Source organism: Amborella trichopoda, chromosome 9 (assembly GCF_054954075.1).
Source record: "Amborella trichopoda isolate Santa Cruz 75 chromosome 9, AtrichopodaSantaCruz75HAP2 v2.0, whole genome shotgun sequence".
NCBI classification, from domain to species: domain Eukaryota; kingdom Viridiplantae; phylum Streptophyta; class Magnoliopsida; order Amborellales; family Amborellaceae; genus Amborella; species Amborella trichopoda.
In genome coordinates this window covers 44,509,759-44,534,746 of record NC_142344.1, presented here as the reverse complement: position 1 = coordinate 44,534,746, position 24,988 = coordinate 44,509,759, and the positions used below count along the sequence as shown (strand labels likewise).

The 24,988-nt window shown below is 32.4% G+C and overlaps 2 long non-coding RNA genes across 5 annotated transcripts; one reads left to right on the top strand and one right to left on the bottom strand.

Moving 5' to 3' along the window:
* Positions 1-795: 795 nt before the first annotated feature.
* On the top strand, positions 796-5,821 carry LOC110007684 (uncharacterized). The gene is made up of 3 exons (XR_016040538.1): positions 796-1,306; positions 1,880-1,982; positions 5,438-5,821. It is a non-coding gene; the product is annotated as an uncharacterized LOC110007684 (long non-coding RNA).
* Positions 5,822-8,249: 2,428 nt separating this feature from the next.
* On the bottom strand, positions 8,250-15,594 carry LOC148780548 (uncharacterized). 4 transcript variants are annotated; one of them, XR_016040542.1, is made up of 4 exons: positions 14,772-15,594; positions 13,317-13,357; positions 10,119-10,415; positions 8,250-9,947 (listed from the first exon to the last, which is right to left on the bottom strand). It is a non-coding gene; the product is annotated as an uncharacterized LOC148780548 (long non-coding RNA). The 4 variants fall into 4 exon arrangements; XR_016040541.1 differs by having other exon boundaries at positions 8,250-9,886; XR_016040540.1 differs by having other exon boundaries at positions 8,250-10,415.
* Between the last annotated feature and the right edge of the window lie 9,394 nt (positions 15,595-24,988).

The window sequence follows — 24,988 nt, the reverse complement described above, 5'->3', positions numbered from 1 at the left end:
AGAAGATCTCAAATGAAGTCCTGATTGTCAATGTTTGATAACTTAGTGGAATGTTAAAAAAGTACCTATGTTTTACAACTTATTGGAATAATACATAAATATATATATATTATATGAGTCATGATCTTATAGAATCCTCCCCCACCTGCAAGCATGAGACCCAACTCATCACCATCGATTACGATCCAAATCTTACCATCCAAATATCAAGGTGAGATTTAATTTCTGCCCTTTTTAATTTTTTTTTTTTAAATAAAACTTCCTTTTTGTTTGAAAGAAAGAAGATCTCAAATGAAGTCCTGATTGTTTGATAACTTAGTAGAATGTTAAAAAAGTTATAAGCACCTATGTTTTACAACTTATTGGAATAATACATTAATACATATATATTATATGATCTTATTGAATCCTCCCCCGCTTACAAGCATGAGACCCAACTCATCACCATCGATTACGATCCAAATCTTACCATCCAAATATCAAGGTGAGATTTAATTTCTTCCCTTTTTAAATTTTTTTTTTAAAATAAAACTTCCTTTTTTGTTTGAAAGAAAGAAGATCTCAAATAAAGTCATCATTGTGTGATAACTTAGTGGAATGTTAAAAAAGTTCTAAGTACTTATGTTTTACAACTTATTGGAATAATACATATATATTATATGAGTCATGATCTTATAGGATCCTCCCCCACCTACAAGCATGAGACCCAACTCATCACCATCGATTACGATCCAAATCGTACCATCCAAATATCAAGGTGAGATTAAATTTCCTCCCTTTTTTAAAATTTTTTTTTAAGTAAAACTTTCTCTCATCCGTACTTCCCGTCGGCGCCATGACACATGCATCTCTCTCTCCTGTCTCTCCCATCTTAATATTTTGGGTTTTCTAAACCTCCATCCCTCTCTCTCCTCCTCTGTGTTAATCTCTCTTCCTGCCTCTCTCTGCTCTCGCTCGTCTCTCGGTGCTCAAAACCCTAATGCTATTTCCTGGTTTGAATATCTGCAACTCATTGTTTGGGACCTTCTATAAACTCTTCTGCTTTGCTTCATGGCTTCAAATCTCACCTTGGTGGTGATGGAGAACTGTATAAACCACTCTCATGATCTGTTTATCAAGTATTGGGGGAAGCGTTTTAGGTTTGAGTGATGTCAGGGAGGAGTGCAGAGAGAGTGAGAGAGAGCGTGGTACTATTTTTATCAGGTGTAGAGAGAGACTGGTTCATGAGATTTTTCTCTTGCATATTTTCATTCTACTGAAGAAGGCTCAGTGGTGTGGGAGCTTTCTTCTATGGGTTCCTCTCAAGGTACAATCTCTCTCTCTCTCTCTTCCCCCCTCCTCCGCCTCTTGGTTTCATTTTTTTATTTTTCTTTTCTTTCATGTTGAATCTCTCTCTCTCTCTCTCTCTTCCCCCCTCCTCCGCCTCTTGGTTTCATTTTTTTATTTTTCTTTTCTTTCATGTTGAATCTCTCTCTCTCTCTCTCTCTCTCTCTCTCTTCCCCCCTCCTCCGCCTCTTGGTTTCATTTTTTTATTTTTCTTTTCTTTCATGTTGAACCTCTCTCTCTCTCTCTCTCTCTCTCTCTCTCTCTCTCACACACACACACACACACACATTGGGATTCATTTATTGCTCTCAGCGTGTCATATGTATTCTCTATCTCTAATCGAGGTTCATTTATTGCTTTTTTGTGCCATTTGTAAATTCTCCGTCTTTCTGCCCTTGCCCGTCTCTCGGTGCTCGAAACCCTAACCCTATTTCTTGGTTCGAATCTCTGCAACTCAATGTTTGGGACCTTTTATGAACTCTTTTGCTTTGTTTAATGGCTTCAAATCTCACCTTGGTGGTGATAGAGATATTATGGTTGTTTTGAAATTTAGGGCATTGGTGGTATTCACTCAACAAGAAGCCCCCATGGAATCTGGTTTTCAAGGAGAGAGCCAGCCATTTTCAGGTGATGGCTTTGTTTATGACCAGCAGCAAGTAAGGGCCTTTTTCTCTGTCTTGACCATGATGTATCTTCTTTTTGGGTGCTTGATTCTAGGGTTACAGGGTTGGTGTTTTTCAAATGGTCAGTTAGAGAAGTGTTTTCTTGTTTGTGGTCTTCTTTTCTGAAATTAAGGATCGAAGAGCAATTTTTCGACTGATTTTGAGGCTCAATTTTTTTTTTTACCACAAGTTCTTATCTACTGTTTTTTTTTATTGTAATACTTCTGCCAATTTTTCAGGTCAATATTTGGGCCTTGCACAGCATACAGAGAATTAAAAAGCCATTGCCACCAAATAATGGAAGAATCAAATCATAAACACTAGTTGAAACTTAAAAGGCCATATGTAATGTTTCATTTCCATCCTAAAGCCTGCCTTATACCAGTGTAAATGAGTCTCAAGGACCTCCCAATCAAGCAATCCAGAAAGAAATACACATCACTGCTCACTTTAACTGCTAGTGCTCTACGCAATGGCATCGCAATGTCATAGAACTCTAGAAATAGGCTGAAAGTACCTCCACCCTGTCAAGGATCTTAATTCAGTTCTCCTCTTCATGGGCAAAGACATGTCCCTGATCACAACATATTGCAAAGAATAAGTTGTTACCATTGGCTTGCCCCATATAAGCTTTCTCCACCAATTGATTTTATCTGGGAAGCTCTTAATTGGCTTCTTGATAATCTGGGTTTGCAATGAGCACAAATTTGCTCGGCACCAATACTTTTTTCAGTTGTATTGGCTCTATGCTAAGCTAAGTGTTTGTTTTTTTTTTGGGGGGATTTTTTTGGTTATGGGTTTGATGAGCTTGTTAAAAAATGCAAATGAGATTTTCCTCTCCCAGAACTGAGTGAGATAAAATATGAGTTTTGGGTATGTACTATGTCATCATAATGTCGTATTTCAAATAGCAGATAGAACCTTGCTCACACGATAATACTGAATTGTTGGTTTTCTCCTTGCTTCTATATAACCCCTAATATTTGCTGGTTTTCTCCTTGAGCGACAATAAGAACCTATGAGAAGTATACATGCACCAGTGAAATCACAGGTAAAAAGGAGCAATAATGAATACTTGCAGTGAGGAAGATGAAAATGGAAGGTTGGGAAGCCCGAATGCAAATGAAGGAAATATTGGTTGTGAACCATTTGAGGGTATGGAATTTTCATATGAGGAAGAAGAAAAATTATTCTATAATGAATATGCTAGGCGAATGGGGTTTAGCATGTGCATGGGAAGTACGAAAATAACACAACGTGAAGGGGTCATGCACTCTCGTAGATTTCTATGTTCCAGAGAAGGATTTCGTACAAGGAAAGTTCATAGTGGAAAACTTACTCGAAAGGTACCAGGCACAAGAATTGGTTGTAAAACAATGATGAAAATATGTAAGAAAGATATTGACAAGTGGGTTGTTACACATTTTGAGAGAGACCACAATCATGTATGTGTGAGCCCAAGTAAGGTGTGTTGTCTTTGATCGCATTAGATTATTTCTGAATGTGAGAGAAGTATCATCAATACCTTTCATAAAGCTGAGATTTTTACTAATAATATTATGAATGTCTTTAGAGTAGAATCTAGTGGAGACTATAATTTAGGCTTAATGGACCGTGATTCTAGAAGTGAACTTAGAAAGCTTAGAAAAAAAACCTTAGTGATGATGCTTAATTACTCTTAAATTATTTAAAGCGCATGCAAAGTGAAAATCATTCTTTCTTTTATGCAATTGATGTAACTGATGATGGTCATTTAGCAAATATTTTTTGGGTTGATGCTAGGTCAAGGAATGCATATCAATGTTTTGGGGATGTGGTGATTTTTCATACAACCTATAAGACTAATAGGTTTCAAATGCCTTTTGCCCCATTTATTGAAATCAACCACCATACAAATTCAACCTTATTTGGTTATGTACTTTTAGGAGATGAAACTGAATCGTCATTTGTTTGGCTATTTGAAACATGGCTTTCGGCAATGTATAGTAAACGTCCAATTATAATAATCATTGACCAAGGCAAGGCAACGCAAGGAGCTATTGCTCGTGTATTCTCAAACAGTGTCCACAGACTTTGCAAATGGCACATCTTAAAAAAGGTCAATGAGAAATTGGGTAGCTTTTGTGCAAAACATCCTACTTTTGTCAGGGAGTTCCTCAACTATATTAACTAGACCGAAACAATTGAAGAGTTCGTGAATTCCTGGGGATTAATCATTGATAAGTATGAGCTAGAGGAAAATAACTAGTTAGCATTGTTATATGATATTCGAGATCAATGGATTCCAATCTACTTGTGTGGTACATTCTTTGTAAATTGCTCTATTATCCACGAAGTGAAAGTATGAACCATTTTTTTCATGGGTTTCGAACTTCCTTGCAAGAATTGGTTCTTAAATATGAAGAGGCCCATGATCGTCGGTACTATGACGAATCCTATTTGGATCATCTCACTTCTTACTCTACACCAATTTTGAACACAAGACTACCTATGGAGAAACAAGCAGCAGATGCTTATACCAAGACAATGTTTTTTAAGTTTCAAAAGGAATTGGATAAAGTGATATCAATTGTGGTAAAGAAAATTGAGGAGGATGGGCCAATCAACACATCAAGTTGACCACATATGAAAAAAATAGCAAACAATATATAGTTATATTTAATGTCTCCAAAACCAAAGCAACTTATTGTTGCAAAATTGTTTGAATTTTCTGGATAACTTTGTAGACATATGTTAGCCATTTCGCATCATGAGCATGTTCAAGAAATCACATTCTAATGCATTTTGAGGCGATGGGCAAGGAATGCCAAGAAAGAGGCTTTATTAAATGAGCATAAAAAAAGAATGATGGGAAATTCCATGGATTCTCTATTCTCACGATTCAACCATTTAAGTTATGAAGCAATTAACATTGCAAAGATTAGGACAAAATCTGCATATGTTTTTGATGTGGTGTTGTTAGGATTTCAAGAATTGAGGCAAAGAGCTATCCATGAGGAATGTATTGAAAATGCAACAAAAGTTTACACTATGGGCAATGAAAGTAACCTTGGAGTAGATACAACAAGAAGTGAAATTAATCAAGATTGTTCAGCAGGTAATGTTATAGTGAGGAATCCATTGCTCACAATGACGAAGGGCCACCCTGCGACCAAAAGATATAAAGCACCATTAGAGAAGCCGTCGTGGAAGCCTGTTACATGTCATATGTACAACCAAATGGGACATAATTCGTGTACTTGTTCATTGTCAAAAAGTAGTGATTCACACATTGTAGGGGTAAAATACTGATTACTTTGTAAAATATTGATTACCTTGTAATCTCTCTACCTACTATTTTCTTACTCTCTCACCACTTGTATGATAAGTTCTTTTGTTTTTAACTTACTTTATAGATGTCAATGATTGATGCCATGCCCGCAAGTAAGTGATCTTTCTGTGAAGAACAGGATGTCGAGGTGAAAATCTATTTTTCAGCATGCAAAAAATCTTGTACAACTTGGGAGAGCCCAACACAGGGAGCAACACAAGAAAGCAAACGGGGGATTTTTGTTTTGTTGGCACCTTTTTGCTCTCCCAACACAGGGAGCAACACAAGAAAGCAAACGGGGGATTTTTGTTTTGTTGGCACCTTTTTTAGCATATGGTCTCCCATTTTTTGCGTCGTAACTTCTTGTTTATATTTGGCTGTAAATCATTTTTGGAGCCCCTTTACAGGTTTTTGTATAAAGCAACCTATTTGTGGGATGCCTAACGCTTCTATTTTGTTTACTCTTATATTAAAACAACAATTAATACATTAAAAACAATTCGGGTATGTATCTTAACTTCAATGGTTTACTTGGCCGTGGAATTTGTAGCATATTCATCCTCGCTTTTTGTGTTGCTCAGTGATGAAATTGCATCTTTTCAGTATGAGAATGTGATGCAAATAATATTAGGGTCATTTTAATTTTTAATTGTTTTTTTGTTTATCTATTCAGGAATAGGCTACGGAGGGATAATTAGGTGGGCATGAATTTATTGAATTTATCTTGTGCATATTGATCAGTTGGATTGGGTTAGTTTAGGAGTATAAATAGATAAGGTTAAATTAAGAGAGCTAGTTTAGGAATGTAAAAGGATAAGGTTAAATAAAAAGTAGTTTTTAGGCTTTGGATAAAAGGGGATGGTACGTGAAGGTAAGGGAAGAGAGAGAAAATAGTGGTACATGAAGTTCAGGGAAGAGAGAAAAAATAGGGAAGAGGAGATAAACTAGGAAAAGTGTAGAGAGAATTTTTCTTGTTAATGTTTATTTTATTTTTTAGTCTATTTAAAGGGAGGATTCCCTCCATTGTAAAACAGGTGGATGAGCTAATAAAATTTGATCTCGTGAAGAGATTTTTGGGGGATTCCCTCTCAGACCTTGAGAGAGGGCATATTATCTCAACATTGGAATTTCTCTCTCAGATCTTGAGAGAGGGTATATTCTCTCATTATGGAACTTCATCATCAACTTTTGAGCTTGAGGTCGAGCTTCTCTCAACCCGAAGAGAATGATGTAAATAATATTAGGGTTATTTTAATTTTTAATTATTCTTTTGGTTATCTCTTTAGGAAAAGGGTGCGCAAGGATAATTAGGTGGGCATGAATTTATCGAATTTATCGAATTTATCTTATGCATATTGATCAACTGGATTGGGTTAGTTTAGGAGTATAAATAGATAAAAGGGTGCGCAAGGATAATTAGGTGGGCATGAATTTATCGAATTTATCGAATTTATCTTATGCATATTGATCAACTGGATTGGGTTAGTTTAGGAGTATAAATAGATAAGGTTAAATTAGAGGAGGTAGTTTAGGAATATAAATAAGATAAGGTTAACTTTAGAGAGAGTTTATCTTTATCAACAATAATCAAAGTTGGGGAGAATTTTGGGCAAAACGTGGGATAGAAATGAGCCTATTTTTGGCACGTGAATTAAAGAGAGAGAAGATAGGGAAAAATTAGCATGTTATTTTAAGAGAGAGAAAATACGAAAGAAGAGATAAAATAAAAAAGTGTAGAGTTTTTTTTGTTAATGTTTAAGTTATTTTTTAGTCAATTTAAAAGGAAGTTTCCCTTCATTGTAAAAGAAAGGTGGATGAGTTAATAAAATTTGGTCTCGTGAAGAGATTATTTTAGGGTGGATTCTCTTGTAGACCTTAAGAGAAGGTATATTCTCTCAACGACCTTAAGAGAGGGTATATTCTCTCAACCTTGGGGTGAATTCTCTTACAGACCTTGAGAGAGGTATATTCTCTAAACTTTTTATTTTATTTTTTTGGTGCTATTATTTCTTTGCATCAATTTACATCAATTGGTATCAGAGCAAGTCAGATCTAGAGAGCAAGTTAGATCTACAGAGACCAAGCTAGATCAAAGCAAGTTAGATATGCTATGGATGATCATTGGGAACAAGTTTGGGATCGTTGGGAACGAGCTATAGAAAAGTTTTCTAACATCCTAGAGGATGTTCGAACTAAAATATGTGAGAAGAAACAAGAGATGCAGCGGTTGGAGAATAATCTTCCTCGTGAAGAAGAAATGCAGCGGTTGGAGAACAATCTTTCTCGTGAAGAAGAAATGCAGAGGTTGGAGAACAATCTTCCTCGTGAAGAAAAAATTAACAAGTTAGATCCGTCGGCTTCTATAAAGAAGCCAGATCCACCACGTCCTATACAACGACCATGAGATTTTGACATTAAAATCTATCTCCCAAAATTTCATGGTCAAGCGTGTTCATCGGTTGAACTTGGTGTTTTTTTGGAGCTAGACCCATTTCGGGTTAGGAATACTCAGCCCAAGCTGGTATTCAACAATTACTCTTGGAACACAGTTGCAAGCATCAATCTTTTTGAGCTCATGGTGGGACTTCATCATCAACTTTTGAGCTCGAAGTCGAGCTTCTCCCAACCCCGGGAGCATGATACAAATAATATTAAGGTTATTTTAATTTTTAATTATTCTTCTGTTTATCTCTTCAAGAATAGGGTGCACAGGGATAATTAGGTGAGCATGAATTTATTGAATTTATCTTGTGCATATTGATCAATTGGATTGGATTGGTTTAGGAGTATAAATAGATAAGGTTAAATTAGGGGAGCTAGTTTAGGAATGTAAAAGGATAAGGTTAAATAAAAGTAGTTTTTAGGCTTTGGAAAGAAGGGGATGGTAAGTGAAGTTAAGGGAAGAGAGAAAAAATAGGGAAGAAAAGATAAAATAGGAAAAGTGTAGAGAATTTTTCTTGTTAATGTTTACCTTATTTTTTAGTCTATTTAAAGGGAGGTTTCCCTTCATTGTAAAAAAAAGTGGATGAGTTAATAAAATTTGGTCTCGTAAAGAGATTTTGCGGGGATTCCCTTGTAGATCTCTTGAGGGTATATTCTCTCAACCTTGGGATAAATTCCCTTGCAGACTTTGAGAGAGGGTATATTCTCTCAACCTTTTATTTTTATTTTTTTTTGGTTTTATTTTTTTACATCAGAATGAAAGCCACATGAGAGAGAAAAGACATAGCTAATAACTTGTCCATACAAAAGGAGAATAAATATGACATTCCTGAGCACCCCTCTCTCTCTAACCCCATTCTTAGTGGTTTTTTGCAAGGAGCTGTATAACTGTTTAAAGGAAAGTTATGCTGGAGAGTTTGGCTTTATATTCTATGGTACTCCCTTATGATTTGGTTGCATTGATTCATATGTATTCTCTGATGTAGGTATGTGTTGGCATGTGTTTTTGTTTTTTTGAGATTATGAAACTATTGCCAAGTTAAAGTCAAAACTTTCTCAAAAAGAAAAAAAAAAGGAAAAAAAAATGCCAAAGTCGATTTTATTTGACTTAATTGTTTGTTGTATTTCTTATCTCATTTTTTATGATGTTCTCTTCTACAAAACTTTATTTATTTCCTCAAGACTTTGTATCCTTGGGTGGTTGGAATCATGATCCCGTGATGTATGCAGAGTCACAATATATTTGTCTTGGGCCGTTTTAGTGCCTTGAGACTTTTGGTCTTTGTATATAGAAGCTTTCTTATCTGAGTTCATGATATGTATGAATAGGATTAGTTTAATTCTTGGCGTTCAGATTGAACCCACATGTACAGAGTTTTGTTGGTCAATGTACAATTATAGGTTTTTATTCAGCAATTCAATGGTGGAGAGGTGGTTCTCCATCCCTATTGTTTATGTGAATTGAATTCAGTTGGTTTTAAAGTTATAGATTCAGATATGTGAATTGAATTCAGTTGATTTTAAAGCTATAGATTCAGATATCTCCCTCTTCAGAGTAATTGAACTTTTTATGCCTGAACTGAATTTAGTTGCTGACTAAATCCAGTTGCGCAAAGAAAAAAAATTTGCTCTTTGAGCTACGTGTGATTATATGTACATTGATTTTATTTTACCTTTTTTTGGGTGTGTTACTATGTCCGATTGTTCTCTCATCCTTTTGTAATTCAAAATAAAAACTTTGCTCTTTATATTGTGTCAGTGTGTATTCCACTAGTTTGGAAAAAAAAAGTTTGTTGACAATGTTCAATTATAACTGCCCAATATAGTTCTAACTTTATGGTAACACGTTGCATATTGCATACCTTCCAACCAAATCTTGTTCATCTTTAATCCTATTTCAATAGCATGTATTCTAACAATGTTAGTAAGATAAGGCAATAGCTCACCAGTTATCAAGCAACGCAATTGGCACACTTCTGTCACACCCCAAGAATTTACAATACTGATATTTCAAACATATATATATTTCTTAATAGGACAAATTTACAGTGGCGAATTCTTACAAGGTAACAAAAAAAAGTTAGCACAACAACAATATCTTCCAAGGTTGATCCCGATTAGCACTCAAAATGAATCCGCACTTATTCTGAAAAAATGTTTACCATAATTTGATGAGTTTGGCTACTCAGTAAGTGATCATCATACTCCTAAAAATAATCATGATTGAAAGATATCAATATTTTCAAAAAGGAGATCTATTAACAGGAATGCATTAACAATTTCACTTTCAAAAATGCATAATTAAATATAATCCGAATAATTGAAATACATATCACATTTTAGCGTCAATGCATAATTAAAAAGATTTCACAAAATACCTTATTGGCGTCCCAAGTAGGTCACCTATATACCCCATCAGCGTCCTGATAGGTCCACTTAATCCCTATCGGCGTCCCAAATAGGTCCACTTAATCCTTGCAGGTCCGCTTATACCTCACCGGTGTATCGGATGAGTCCACTTAATCCCTACCGACCCAGATAGGTCCACTTATACCTCACCGACGAACCGGATGAGTCCACTTGCATACTTAAAGTATTTATAAATCTCTTTAAACATTCGAAAGCAGCAATATCATGTACTCAACGTATCACTCAAATCATTAATATGAATCTCACTGAAACCATTAATAACATTCACTTTTAATAACATTTCAAAAATAACCAATCAAATATTTTGGGCTCAAATTTAGAAAGGTAGCAGTTCATAAAGACATTCTAGCATAATTGTCAATTTAATATGTATAGAAAAACTCTTACAGAAATTCAAGAATACGGAATTATCACAATTTATGGGATATCAATTCACAAATAAACATTTCACAACAATGCTATAATCAATTGCAAAAATATCAATTTTTAAATAATAAGGCTGTCATTTGCACATGAATTTTATAATATCTAAATATTAAAAAACAGTAGAAAGAATTCTCACAATTTTACTAACAGCAGAAATATCACATTTATTTTTAATAATTTTACAGTATCTAAAATTTTCTAACTATAGACAAGAAAAATAAATAAATTTATTTTTCTAAGAATTTACAGCATGTAAAATTTCTAATATAGATAAAATATCACAATTTTTTATTAAAAAGGTTATGTTTCAAAATAATGAAATCGCGTGCGTATAAAAAACAAAAATAATTATTTCATTTAATTTTAAAAAAAATGGATTATTTTTCAAGATAATAATGTCACTTACTTTAACTCCGAAACTGGGGAAGCATCAATTGTGGATGTGGGCTTATCATATGTGTCATCGTAATCTCATGTGTACGGTTCATAGGCCATGGTTAGAGAGTGAGGTTATAGATGCATAAGGTCCAGTACAGAGAGTAGAGATAGGGAAAAGGATGAGGAAGTTGTGTAAATACAAGAGAGAGTAACAGAGGCCTCTTCGGGAGAGAAGAGAAATGTGAAAAATGCGTTGATGAGCGAGGGATGGATGAGCTGTTGATGAGAGAGAAAGAGAAGCCTCTTTACCTAAAAACGTAGAGAGTGAGAAAGAGAGTCAGACGAATAAAAGGGTAACCCCTCAGATGAAAGGGGCTGTACAAGGAAGGTTAACATAAAGCTTTAAGATGGTGGACCTAAGGTCCACCTAAATAAAATTGAACCCTCAAGTATATTAACAATAATATCGTTTATTTGTTGTTAATATAAAAGCAACAATATCCTAACAGTATATTAATATTATTATGATTATTATCATTACTAATATATACTAATTATTTTATATATTTATTTATTTATTTGTATTTATTTCTGTTAATACCATTAATATTATATATATATATATATATATATATATATATATATATATATATATATATATATATATATATATATATATATATATTTAAAAAAAAAAAAAAAAAGTTTAGGATTGTTACAACTTCACAAAGAGTTACTCCATATGAAAGAAGTAAGTTACAAAAAGAGACAAACCTACTCAAATTCGGGGATTGATTTATATTCAGTGGCTAAAAAGGGCTGTTTACATTGACACTCACCATTTAGAACAACATCCTTCTTATCCAAGCTAGTAGTAAGAAGGAAAAGCACCAAATACAACAAGCAATATAACTTGTTGTAGTTTAAGACAGTAAAAATAAATCCAACTAATTAAGACAGTCATAATACAATCCAAGATGCATACCCAATTTTTTGTGAGTGTGTTAATTGTTGTTACTATAAAAGGCAAACAAAATATAAGTGTTAGGCAACCAACAAATAGGTTCCCCTATAAAAAAAAACCGTAAAGGGGCTCAAACAATGCTTTATATCCTAAATATAAACAAGTTAAGATACAAAAGTTGGGGATTAAAGGAGCCTCCAACAATGCTTTATATCCAAAATATAAACAAGTTAAGACACAAAAGTTGGGGAATATCATTGATGTCGAATATCATACAACAATGCTAACTAGTTATTTTACTTTAGTTAATACTTATCAATGATTAATCCCCATAAACTCTCGAACTCTTTAATTGTTTCGGTCCAGTTGCAAACTCTCGAACTCTTCAATTAAAAAGCCCCATTTGCAAAATTTGTGAACAGTATTTGATAATACACGAGCAATAGCTCCTTGCATAGCCTTGTCTTGGTCAGTGATCATTATAAAATAATTTTGCTTCTTCCTTAAGTGAAAATTCCATACTCTCAAATGGTTCACAACCAATATTTCATTTATTTGCATTCGGGTTTCCCAACCTTCCATTTTCATCTTCTTCACTACAAGTATTTATATCACTGACCTCCTTAGAACCATCATTATTGCTCCCTTTTACCTGTGATTCCACTGGTGCATGTATACTTTTCATAGGTGTCTATTGATATTTGAGGAGAAAACCAACAAATACAAGGGGTTATATAGAAGCAAGGAGAAAACCAACAATTGGGCATTATCGTATGAGAAAGGTTCTATCTACTATTTGAAATATGACATTATGATGACATAGCGCATACCCAAAGCTCGTATTTTATCTTCAACAGTTATGGGAGAGGAAAATCTCATTTGCATTTTTTAACAAGCTTGTCAAACCCATAACAAAAAAATTCACCCAAAAAAAAAAACTTAGATTAGCATAGAACCAATACAACTGAAAAAAGTATTGGTGTCGAGCAGATTGAGATAGCCCTGGGCATGAAACAATGACAATGTAATCGTATAGTTCAGAAGATGGTAGGTTACTGTCTGGAACCCCATTGTACTATAATACCATCCTAGCAGTTGAGTTCAAAACAGTATCCTGCCATCCTTTCAACTGTCTGTTATTGACATTGGATGGTTCAAAAGATGGTAGGTTACTGTCTGGAACCCCATTGTACTTTAATGGATGAACACCACATACTTACCACAATTTATTGAAATGTGCAAACTATAATTGATATGATATATAACTCTAAGGGGTGAATAAATCACACCCAAAAGACTAAGATATTTTTTTCAACCTGAACAGAAATACTCACAAAGGCCGAACACTATCACAAACAAATTCACCTTTTCGACTCACTTTGTATATCCCTTTGGAGAATATATAGTGTTTTGGTATTCCTGCAAAAGTTTGTAGAAGATATTAGACAATAAGAAGGTAGTGCATATAGAATTTTCAATGGGAGTCATACAAGGAACTGTACTCTGTGACTGTGTTTCACTTTCTGCTTTTAACACAACAGTACCAACAGAATATCACAAAAAAATGGTTTAACCAACCAAAAAAAAACACCAAATGAGAGAAAATCGGATTTTAGTACAAAAGTGACTTGAATCAAATACAAAAAATACGTAAGTATGACATAAGTTGCGGCTTATGATCGAGCATGTTAGTCAAAATTAAGACAACCTTCTATGAGAGAGGACAGAAAAAAAACTCAACTTCATCCATATAGAGCAAACCACATAGTATATTATCCTAGACTACCTAAAGATGGTATGCAAATGATACACATGTTTCTCAGGACAGGTTTCAAAAACCTAATATCACATCCATGCATAGCACAAGACCTAGCTTAATGAGGAAGTTGAAGTAATCAGTCACGAACTATAACAAAAAAAGCAATTGGTTTCAACTTTTTATTTAATAACTAATATGCAACTCAACGAAGCTAACCACAAGCTATTCGAGTCACTCAGAATCAATTGCCTCCGTATTCGTATCACTCAGATGAGTCGTGAGTCGGACCGGTGATTATAAAATAATGGCTAAAAAGCTCTTTGCTCAAAAAAAATGATCCCTTTAAGTCAACGATTTGATGACAAAATGTGGACAAGTAAATTGATCACTCGTCTCTTTTAAACTCTACAAATTTTTCTTCCAACACCTACTCATTTAAGAGTGGAAACCAATCAAAATCACTGGATGAACCTTCCGAACACACGCAAGTTTTAATCAAAGTAATCTGACAAAAGCAAAACAGGAAACCCAAATAACTTGTATCACGCAATTATCTACCACTACAAAAGGTTGGAAACTAACCAATGGCCAGTCCCAGATAACAAAATACATTTGGAGAAAAAAAGTATTGTTTCTGGTACAAAATGGCCAGTCCCGGATTAGACTCGATGTTATAAATTCTACATATCCACTAATTAACTCTAAGAGATGAAAAATATAGTTGTTCCCCTTACCATTTCATGAATGAATACCGGTTTTTTACTACATCAATACCAGGTTCTAAAGAGAGAGCGAGAGAGAGAGAGAGAGTCACACGGTAAAACAACTAGCATAAAAAACATGAACCCCAAATATAGGGAGAGGGAGAATTTACAAATGGCACAAAAAAAAACAACAAATGAACCTCGATTAGAGAGAGAGAGATTACATATGACACGCTGAGAGCAACAAATGAATCCCAACGAGAAAGAGACAGCGAGAGAGAGAGAGAGATTCAACATGAAAGAAAAGAAAAATCCAAAAATGAAACCAAGAGGCGGAGGAGGGGGGGAGAGAGAGAGAGAGAGATTGTACCTTGAGAGGAACCCACAGAAAAAAGCTTCCACACCATTGAGCCTTCTTCAGTAGAACAAAAATATGCAAGAGAAAAATCTCACGAACCAGTTTCTCTCTCTACACCTGATAGAAATGGTACCATGCTCTCTCTCTCTCTATGCTCCTCCCCGCCATTACTCAAACACAAAAGACTTCCCCCAGTACTCGATAAACAGATGGTGAGAGCGGTTTATATTGTTCTCCATCACCACCAAGGTGAGATTTGAAGCCATTAAGCAAAGCAGAGGAGCTCATAAAAGGTCCCAAACATTGAGTTGCAGAGATTCGAACTAGGAAATAGGGTTAGGGCTTCGAGCAGAGCAGAGAGAGAGAGGGAGGGAGATAGATTAACGCATAGGAGGAGAGAGAGGGACGGTGGTTTAGAAAACCCAAAATATTAAGACGGGAGAGAGAGATGCGTGCGTCAAGGTGTTGGGAGAGAGCAAGGATGAGAAAGAGCTTTATTATAAAAAAATTTAAAAAAATGGAGGAGTTCATATATCACCCTGAGATTTGGATCGTAATCGATGGTGATGAGTTGGGGTCTTATGCTTGCAGGTGTGGGAGGGATATATAAGATCATTACTCTTTTTTTTATTTGTATTCTTTCTCACTCATTTTTTCATTATGCAGCTATCAGGAAATTTTAAAATATCATGAAAGCTCCTAACTCATGACACAGAGACAATGGAATATGAGTTAGCACTCCAAAAATTAGTGCTCGAACTCCATAGAAATGTTTTGAAAGAAAATACAACAATACCAGGAAGTCATCCAGTTAGAAGTAGATTACTGCAATGCTTTGCTTGACACTCATGAAAATATTGTGTTTGTATAAATATTGTGTGATGGATGTATCTTATATTTGCTATTTTGTGTAAGTAATTCTCTCATATGGGAACAAAATTATTTGTTCATTACTATGTTATTTTTAAATATTTATTTTAAAAACACATAGTGTGAACGTGGGTTTGTGAAGTTTGAGAAAACCCAATGTGGTTGTTAAATTTTCCGTTCGGTTAGATTTACGTCATCTAAATGCTTAAAAGCTCAAAATCCAAATCCACTTAGTAAAAGTAATTATATGTTAATTTTAAAAGGATTATGACATTTAAGATTAACTAATTAAGTATTTGCACTGAAGAGTTGATGTCAAAATCCAAATCCAACGAATTTACATTAAATTGAATTGTGTGTGTGGGAGAGATAGAAAGAGAGCGCCTGAGCGATCTTCTATATAACATATTATAATATGCATATTAAATTGCATAATGTGATATTATATTATATTTTATATATTATAATGGAGTAATGATCTTATGAGACCTTCCCACATTCATGTATGTAGAATCTTAAAGGATAATCATTAAATTTAACATAGATATCTACAAAAGTCAAGTCCCACACCCATGTCGTAACTTTTTTAGATATTTGTGTCAAATTTAATGGTGATGATTTGAGGTCCTACACACAAAGGTATGGAGGTCATTACTCATAAAAAAATATCTTAAAAAGAATGATTCTTATAGCTATGCCAATCTCTAATATGCATCTCAAGAGAATGAGAAAGATTAAGAGAATGAGATATTTTTAAAGTTTCCAGGTACTTGCATATTGAAAAATTGAAGAGTGAAACTACAAATATTTTTTAAAAAAGAAAAATTTATGCTTATTTTAAATTTTTATTTACATATAAAAAGGAAAAATTATAAAAACCCTTCAAAATGAGACTTTATAAACAACCTACCTCCAACCAATTTTTTCTTAGTAGCTTCACTCCAAATTGAACTTTCCTAACAAATTTCCCCATGTAAAAAAAAAAATCATATTTTTTTGAGAAAAATGCCCATAGTGCCGAACCGCCCCCATTTGGTGCAGCACTGCATGCCCCAAGTGTCAGACCACCCCTATTTTGTGTCAGGCCCTATGCTTTTCAAAAGCCCAAAGTGTTAGACCGCCCCTATTTTGTATCGGACCACATGCTTTCCAGAAACCCAAAGTGCTAGACCACCCCCATTTTGTACCGGACCACATGTCCCAAGTGCCAAACCGCCCATATTTTGTGTCAGACCGCATGCTTTCCATTAATAAAATGCCGGACTACCCGCATTTTTTGCTGGACTGCATGCTTTCCGGAAGGTACTTTGGTTTTCATTTTACTTTTATTTTTTTATTTTTTTATTTGGGGGTATTTGCTAGGAAAATTAAATTTGGGGTAACAATTTGTAAAAAAAATTGATTGGGGAAGTTGTTTAGAAAGTATGATTTTTGAGGCTTTTTGTAATTTTCCGTTGAGACCAGAGGGAGAAAGCTATTGGAGTACTTGTCTTCGCATTTTGCCTGATTTAGTGCTTCTACAAAGGCCTGTCTTTTCTTTTATTGAAGGTAATTGATACTATTATTTTTTTCTTACTAGTTGTTTAAAACTTTGAGCACCATATGGATCAACCCTCCATTTGATCAAATATATATCGGCTGATACGAAAGTAAAAAAAAAAGAAGAAAAAGTTTATACGAAGTTGCAACCTTAAACTGTACAATTACAAATGCACCTAAAAAATCCATCAGAGAAAAGTTGTTTAATGTTGAAAAACCCTTCAATTGATCATATCGACATCAAGATGTATGAATATGAAAAAAAAAACAAAAAAGATTTTGAGTCTCAGAAATAGTGCATCTTGCAACATATTATCTCGACCATCCATTTTCAAGATTTTTATATATTTATAGATCTACTTGATTTTGACCATTTTTGGAGTTTAAAATTTTATAATTTTGTATGAAAATAGATTTTCAGATAATCCAAAGAAGTTTTTATACCAAAATTATATGTTACGATAAAATTTAGAGGTGCGCCCTAATTGGATTGTTTAAGGTCGCAACTTTATAGAAACCGCACCTATAAAAAGTTGAAAATGAAAAATTTCATAGAATAATCTTTTCTATGTTTATATGATTATTTAGATCATTTTAAATAAGGATCATACATCTAAATCCGATAAAAAATGGTGCTCAAAAAGAAAAAAGAAAGAAAAGGCCAAAATTTTCACCTAGGATTTCATCGATTATGAATATTTTCATAAATATTCTATACAAATATGATAAAGGAATAAAACCAATTAAAAAAAGTGGAAATATATATAATCAATTATGATTAAAATATGTGATTCTCATTTAAATTAACATGAAATCACCGTTATCGAAGACACAATATAAAATTAACTATGACGGAAAAATATATTTCTATTAAGTTAATACATTAGTACTAAAATAAAAGTTTCAAAATTCTTGAAAGGAATAATTTTTGTCTAAAACTTAATAACTTGTATAGTTCGTTGCATATGTATAATTTCCTATGTATTTATAAATAATCAAATAATGTGTGTAAATAATGTGTGCAACACATGCCCCCGCTAGTATATCTTAAAAGGAGATCTGAATGAATTTTCTTATTCCAATCCAATATTATTATTTCTTTTGGAAACTACGATATTTATCCTAGAAAAATTTCTTTTTCCTAATCTAACTAAAGATACAAAGAGAAAAAAAAATAAAGTGTGGGCGTGAGAGTGAGAGAGAGATGGGCATTAGAGAGAGGGCTGAGAGAGAGATGGAGGAGGTATGGAGGGAGAGGAGAACATATATATTAATTTGAGAAGAAAGAACATCCTACCTCATCACGATCTTTTGGATTTTTTTTTAACTTTTAAAAGTCATTTAACAATAATTTTTAATAATTAGTTTTAATTATTTGATAAATATTCCTTTTGGAAGTTTTATTTATTGCCTTTATATGTCTATTAATGATCTAATTTTTATTGATGTGAAGTTTAAGAAAATTCAAATTTACTTTGGTTTATTATTTTATAATTTATTTATTTATTTTTCAATATTTTATCCTAGCAGTTCATATAAATCTAATTGATTTATAATATCTTCAACTTTATATGTTCTAATATATATTTATCATTTATTTCTTAACTTATTTATCAATATTCTTTTATCAGTAAATGTGTATATTATAGGTTGCTTCTATCCGGCCTCTCTTCTCTTCCTTTTTTTTATATGTACTTAAATATTTGAGTAGTTAAGGTGGATTTTCATTATATTCTCTCTAAAGCTGATACTTAAATAACATATGTAGCTATTTTAATCCATTGTTTTAATTATTATATATACTTCAATTATTTATTTTTATTAATAAAAAGCTAAGATATGTGATTTCATTTGGATTTATAGTCAAATTTATGTGAAACTAATTTTTAAAATTTTAAATTCAAAATATTTTCATTTCAATTTTTACCTAAAAAGTGAAGTTTTATTTTCAACTAACATTTTTTATATTTTTCCAAGCACTATCATTGTTACTTTTCTCTCTATAATTAAAGGTTTTAATTTCATTTGAAAAAGCACTTGTGAACTTTCATGATTCATAAAATTGTTTATGATTTACCTATTAAGAAAATTATAATTGTTCAAAACAAGCATATTTATTTTTAATCTATAAATTTTTTATTCCCTTAAATATCTATGCCTGATTCCTTTTTCTTTTCTTTTTTTTTCTTTTTTTTTATGTTTTTTGAATGACATAAAGTTACTTACGTTGTCTTGACTAAAAGTAAGAAACCAACTTTTTATTTTTTTAATTTTTAATCACTTTGAGAAAGAAACCAATTTTATTGACTTTTTGAAAATGTGAAATTTTAAAGTGTTTCAAATAAATAGGTGTGGATTATATAAGGTTACAACTATAAATAATCAAGGTAAGGTGCATCTCCAAACTTTGTCACAAGATATAATTTTGGTGTCGAAAATTTTTAATTATAAAATTTTAAACTCCAAAAATGGTTCAAATTAAGTAGATATATAAACGCATAAAATCATGGAAATGGACAGTCTAGATAATATGTTGCAAGATGTACTATTTTTAAAACTTGAAATATCTTTTCTTTCTATATATATACATCTCGATGTCGAGATGATCTATTCGATATTTTTTTAACATCAAGACAACATTTCCCAAAGATTTTGAAGGTGCACTTTAGTTCTATATTTTAAGGTACCCACCTCATATAATTTATTTCCCAAATAAAATATTGTACCCAATGGAAAATAAGTTTTAGATATCTTATATTTGTAAATATTGAAGTTATTATGCTTCAAAGTTTAATTAATGACATTCATTTTTATAAGATATTATGAAATATAAATTGAGGTTAGTTTAAGTAAATTTTTCTATATTTTAAATGTTGTTTATAATTATTTTCCAAAATTTTTACAATGAAATTCGAAATGCTCACAACTGGTATTTTGATATAATTCTTTAGGATATTGAAGTAATGATGTTTTAACTTCCATCTAAAAATTGATTAGTATATTAAAATTGTATTACTAATTTCATTTATTCCTTTATTTCTACTTACATTTTATAGTAAAATTTATTATTGATTTATTTTTTCTTTGAAGTGTTTTTGCTATTCTTATATCTTTCATTACTGTGTAACATTAAAAATACATGTTTCTACCCAATTTCACTTTTACGACCTGAAATTACAATTACAATGCCCATTTTTTCAAGCACTCTCCTGGACTCAAAGGAGGGGAAGAGAGAGTTTTACGCAATGTACAAAAACTCGGGCGAGCAAAACTCGGACTCTCCCTTGTAATTAGGAATCGCCAACCTGGCAACTCTGATTATCCCTAAGTTGGGTGATCTGAAGAGTAATATATTGTAAATTTTTTTTTATATTATCTATCATTTTGACAAAGACTGAAAAGTGTTTTGGCCATAAATTTTACTTTTATATTTTCTCTTTTTTTTGGGATTAATTGTAAAATAACTTCGTCACAAATTGATTTTTTCAATATCTATTTTTTCACGACCTTTTTAACCTCATTTAGTTGTGCTTTGTTTAATTATACTTTAAAGATATTTTCCTATTTTTTACTCTTTTTTTAATAATTTTTATGTTTTAACACTTTTGGCATTTCTTGTTTTTTAAGCCTTAGCCATAACCTGGCCCAACTAGGACCGAGTTACTCGGACTCACGCTCTTTTCAACACTATCCTAGACACAAAAGAGGGAAAGAGAGAGTTATAACTTTTAAGTTGAGGGAAAGTGCTTTTTTTTGGGAGTTTTTTTTTTTTTTTAACTGAAAATATCAATTTTTATTATTAAATTTAGACCAGATTTACATCATTCAAGGTTATTAGAGTCTTTGGCCTTCTTTGCCCTCTCATCCTTACGTTTTCTCATTTGTGAAAAAAATATAGATAAAAAATATAAAGTGATCACTACCTTGGGATGATGCAGACAAACAAGTCCACATTATTCCAACCATGTTTTTTGTAACCATTAAAAGACATGATCCACTCCATGCCATCATGGATAAACACAAATAAACTATTAACAATCTTCCAATGCTCTCCATCTTTCCCATTCCTCTAAGGAATCCCTATTCTTAGTGGGCCTTCTCTTCTCTCTCTTCCTTTTAACCTTTGTTCTTGTAAAGAAGATCAATCATTATTTAATTTTACTCTTTCAATCCTTCTCTCTTATAAACAAATCCCATCCCTTCTTAAACCTTAAATATTAAAATTTGAACTTGATTGAATATGAGCTGCCTGCTTATTATTATCTTAATTAAAAAAATTATGATCACCAACTGCCATTGGCTGTATTCAGAAAAGTATAGCAAGAGCCATGTTATTTTGGGGTTCTTATTTTTCTCCCTCCCACTTTTAAAAGACTAATCTTCTTTCCCTTTCAAACAACTTTTCCTTTTTCTTTTCCTTTCTCCAACTTTAACTCAAGGGAAGACCATAATATAGTACATCCAGTAATGCACAAGGATGTTATATATATATATATATGGATGTAGTTTCCATGGGCCTAAGGCTTTACCAAAATGAAGTAAAGCCTCGCCTCGGATCCTCATCTGGAAAGCACTTTGAGTATTGACAATCTCTGTGATAGCTCTAAAATTAATTTCCATCGCCAACTATAAAATTTGAAGCTCATAAAAAATAGTACAGATATTGTGGATCCATAAACACTTATTTTTAGAGCTAAATGAAAGATCTAAAAAATGTATTACAATATACGTTATTTTTAGTATTTGAAATTCTAATTTTTTTACAACCATAATGGTCGAGGCTGAGATGATCAAGTCAAAGATTTTCTTATAGCAAAGCTACAATTTTCTGTGAGTTTTGAGGTTAGATAGGGCTGCAGCCCCTATCAAACCATTTTCCATATATGTATGTCCAAACAAACATAAAAATGTCAGCTTACTTTTTATGTATTTTTTCATGCATCTCTATTTAGAATTGAAAAGTATCTCTACTCTTCCAAATTTGTAACATTTCCTTGTCCCCTCTCTCTCTAGAATGGAAACAAGATTTTCTCTCCCAACTTCGGTAATATCACCGTTCTCTCTTTAGAATTTCAGCCCCACAATTTTTTTTCTCTCTTCCCTTCTCTTTACTTTGAAATGTTGAAAATCAAAGGCACTTTTTCTACGGTCTTCTCTCTTTGGGCATATTTGATAGGTATGAAAATATTTTAGTAAAGTATTTTCACATAAAAGAACTCCGCATGTGATTATGCATGATAATTTTTTCACACCAATTAATTACCAATTGGTGTGAAAAATGTGATTGGTATCAAAAAAAATTCTCATACAAAATCTTTAGTAATACTTTAACTCAAGGGAAGACCATAATATAGTACATCCTGTAATGCACAAGGATGTTATATATATATATATATATATATATATATATATATATATATATATATATATATATATATATATATATATATATATACAATATACGTTATTTTAAGTATTTGAAATCCTAATTTTTTTACAACCATAATGGTCAAGGCTGAGATGATCAAGTCAAAGATTTTCTTATAACAAAGCTACAATTTTCTGTGAGTTTTGTGGTTAGATAGGGCTGCAGCCCCTATCAAACCATTTTCCATATATGTATGTCCGAACAAACATAAAAATGTCAGCTTGCTTTTTATGTATTTTTTCATGTATCTCTATTTAGAATTGAAAAGTATCTCTACTCTTCCAAATTTGTAACATTTCTTTGTCCCCTCTCTCGCTAGAATCGAAACAAGATTTTCTCTCCCAACTTCTGTAATATCACCGTTCTCTCTTTAGAATTTCAGCACCACAATTTTTTTTCTCTCTTCCCTTCTCTTTACTTTGAAATGTTGAAAATCAAAGGCACTTTTTCTACGGTCTTCTCTCTTAGGGCATATTTGATAGGTATGAAAATATTTTAGTAAAGTATTTTCACATAAAAGAACTCCGCATGTAATTATACATGATAATTTTTTCACACCAATTAATTACCAACTGGTGTGAAAAATGTGATTGGTATCAAAAAAAATTCTCATACAAAATCTTTAGTAATACTTTAACTCAAGGGAAGACCATAATATAGTTCATCCTGTAATGCACAAGGATGTTATATATATATATATACAATATACGTTATTTTTAGTATTTGAAATCCTAATTTTTTTACAACCATAATGATCAAGGCTGAGATGATCAAGTCAAAGATTTTCTTATAACAAAGCTACAATTTTCTGTGAGTTTTGTGGTTAGATAGGGCTGCAGCCCCTATCAAACCATTTTCCATATATGTATGTCCAAACAAACATGAAAATGTCAGCTTGCTTTTTATGTATTTTTTCATGTATCTCTATTTAGAATTGAAAAGTATCTCTACTCTTCCAAATTTGTAACATTTCCTTGTCCCCTCTCTCTCTAGAATGGAAACAAGATTTTCTCTCCCAACTTCGGTAATATCACCGTTCTCTCTTTAGAATTTCAGCACCACAATTTTTTTTCTCTCTTCCCTTCTCTTTACTTTGAAATGTTGAAAATCAAAGGCACTTTTTCTACGGTCTTCTCTCTTAGGGCATATTTGATAGGTATGAAAATATTTTAGTAAAGTATTTTCACATAAAAGAACTCCGCATGTGATTATGCATGATAATTTTTTCACACCAATTAATTACCAATTGGTGTGAAAAATGTGATTGGTATCAAAAAAAATTCTCATACAAAATCTTTAGTAATACTTTAACTCAAGGGAAGACCATAATATAGTTCATCCTGTAATGCACAAGGATGTTATATATATATATATATACAACATACGTTATTTTTAGTATTTGAAATCCTAATTTTTTTACAACCATAATGATCAAGGCTGAGATGATCAAGTCAAAGATTTTCTTATAACAAAGCTACAATTTTCTGTGAGTTTTGTGGTTAGATAGGGCTGCAGCCCCTATCAAACCATTTTCCATATATGTATGTCCAAACAAACATAAAAATGTCAGCTTACTTTTTATGTATTTTTTCTTGTATCTCTATTTAGAATTGAAAAGTATCTCTACTCTTCCAAATTTGTAACATTTCCTTGTCCCCTCTCTCTCTAGAATGGAAACAAGATTTTCTCTCCCAACTTCGGTAATATCACCGTTCTCTCTTTAGAATTTCAGCACCACAATTTTTTTTCTCTCTTCCCTTCTCTTTACTTTGAAATGTTGAAAATCAAAGGCACTTTTTCTACGGTCTTCTCTCTTAGGGCATATTTGATAGGTATGAAAATATTTTAGTAAAGTATTTTCACATAAAAGAACTCCACATGTGATTATGCATGATAATTTTTTCACACCAATTAATTACCAATTGGTGTAAAAAATGTGATTGGTATCAAAAAAAATTCTCATACAAAATCTTTAGTAATACTTTAACTCAAGGGAAGACCATAATATAGTTCATCCTGTAATGCACAAGGATGTTATATATATATATATACAATATACGTTATTTTTAGTATTTGAAATCCTAATTTTTTTACAACCATAATGATCAAGGCTGAGATGATCAAGTCAAAGATTTTCTTATAACAAAGCTACTATTTTCTGTGAGTTTTGTGGTTAGATAGGGCTGCAGCCCCTATCAAACCATTTTCCATATATGTATGTCCAAACAAACATAAAAATGTCAGCTTACTTTTTATATATTTTTTCATGTATCTCTATTTAGAATTGAAAAGTATCTCTATTCTTCCAAATTTGTAACATTTCCTTGTCCCCTCTCTCTCTAGAATGGAAACAAGATTTTCTCTCCCAACTTCTGTAATATCACCGTTCTCT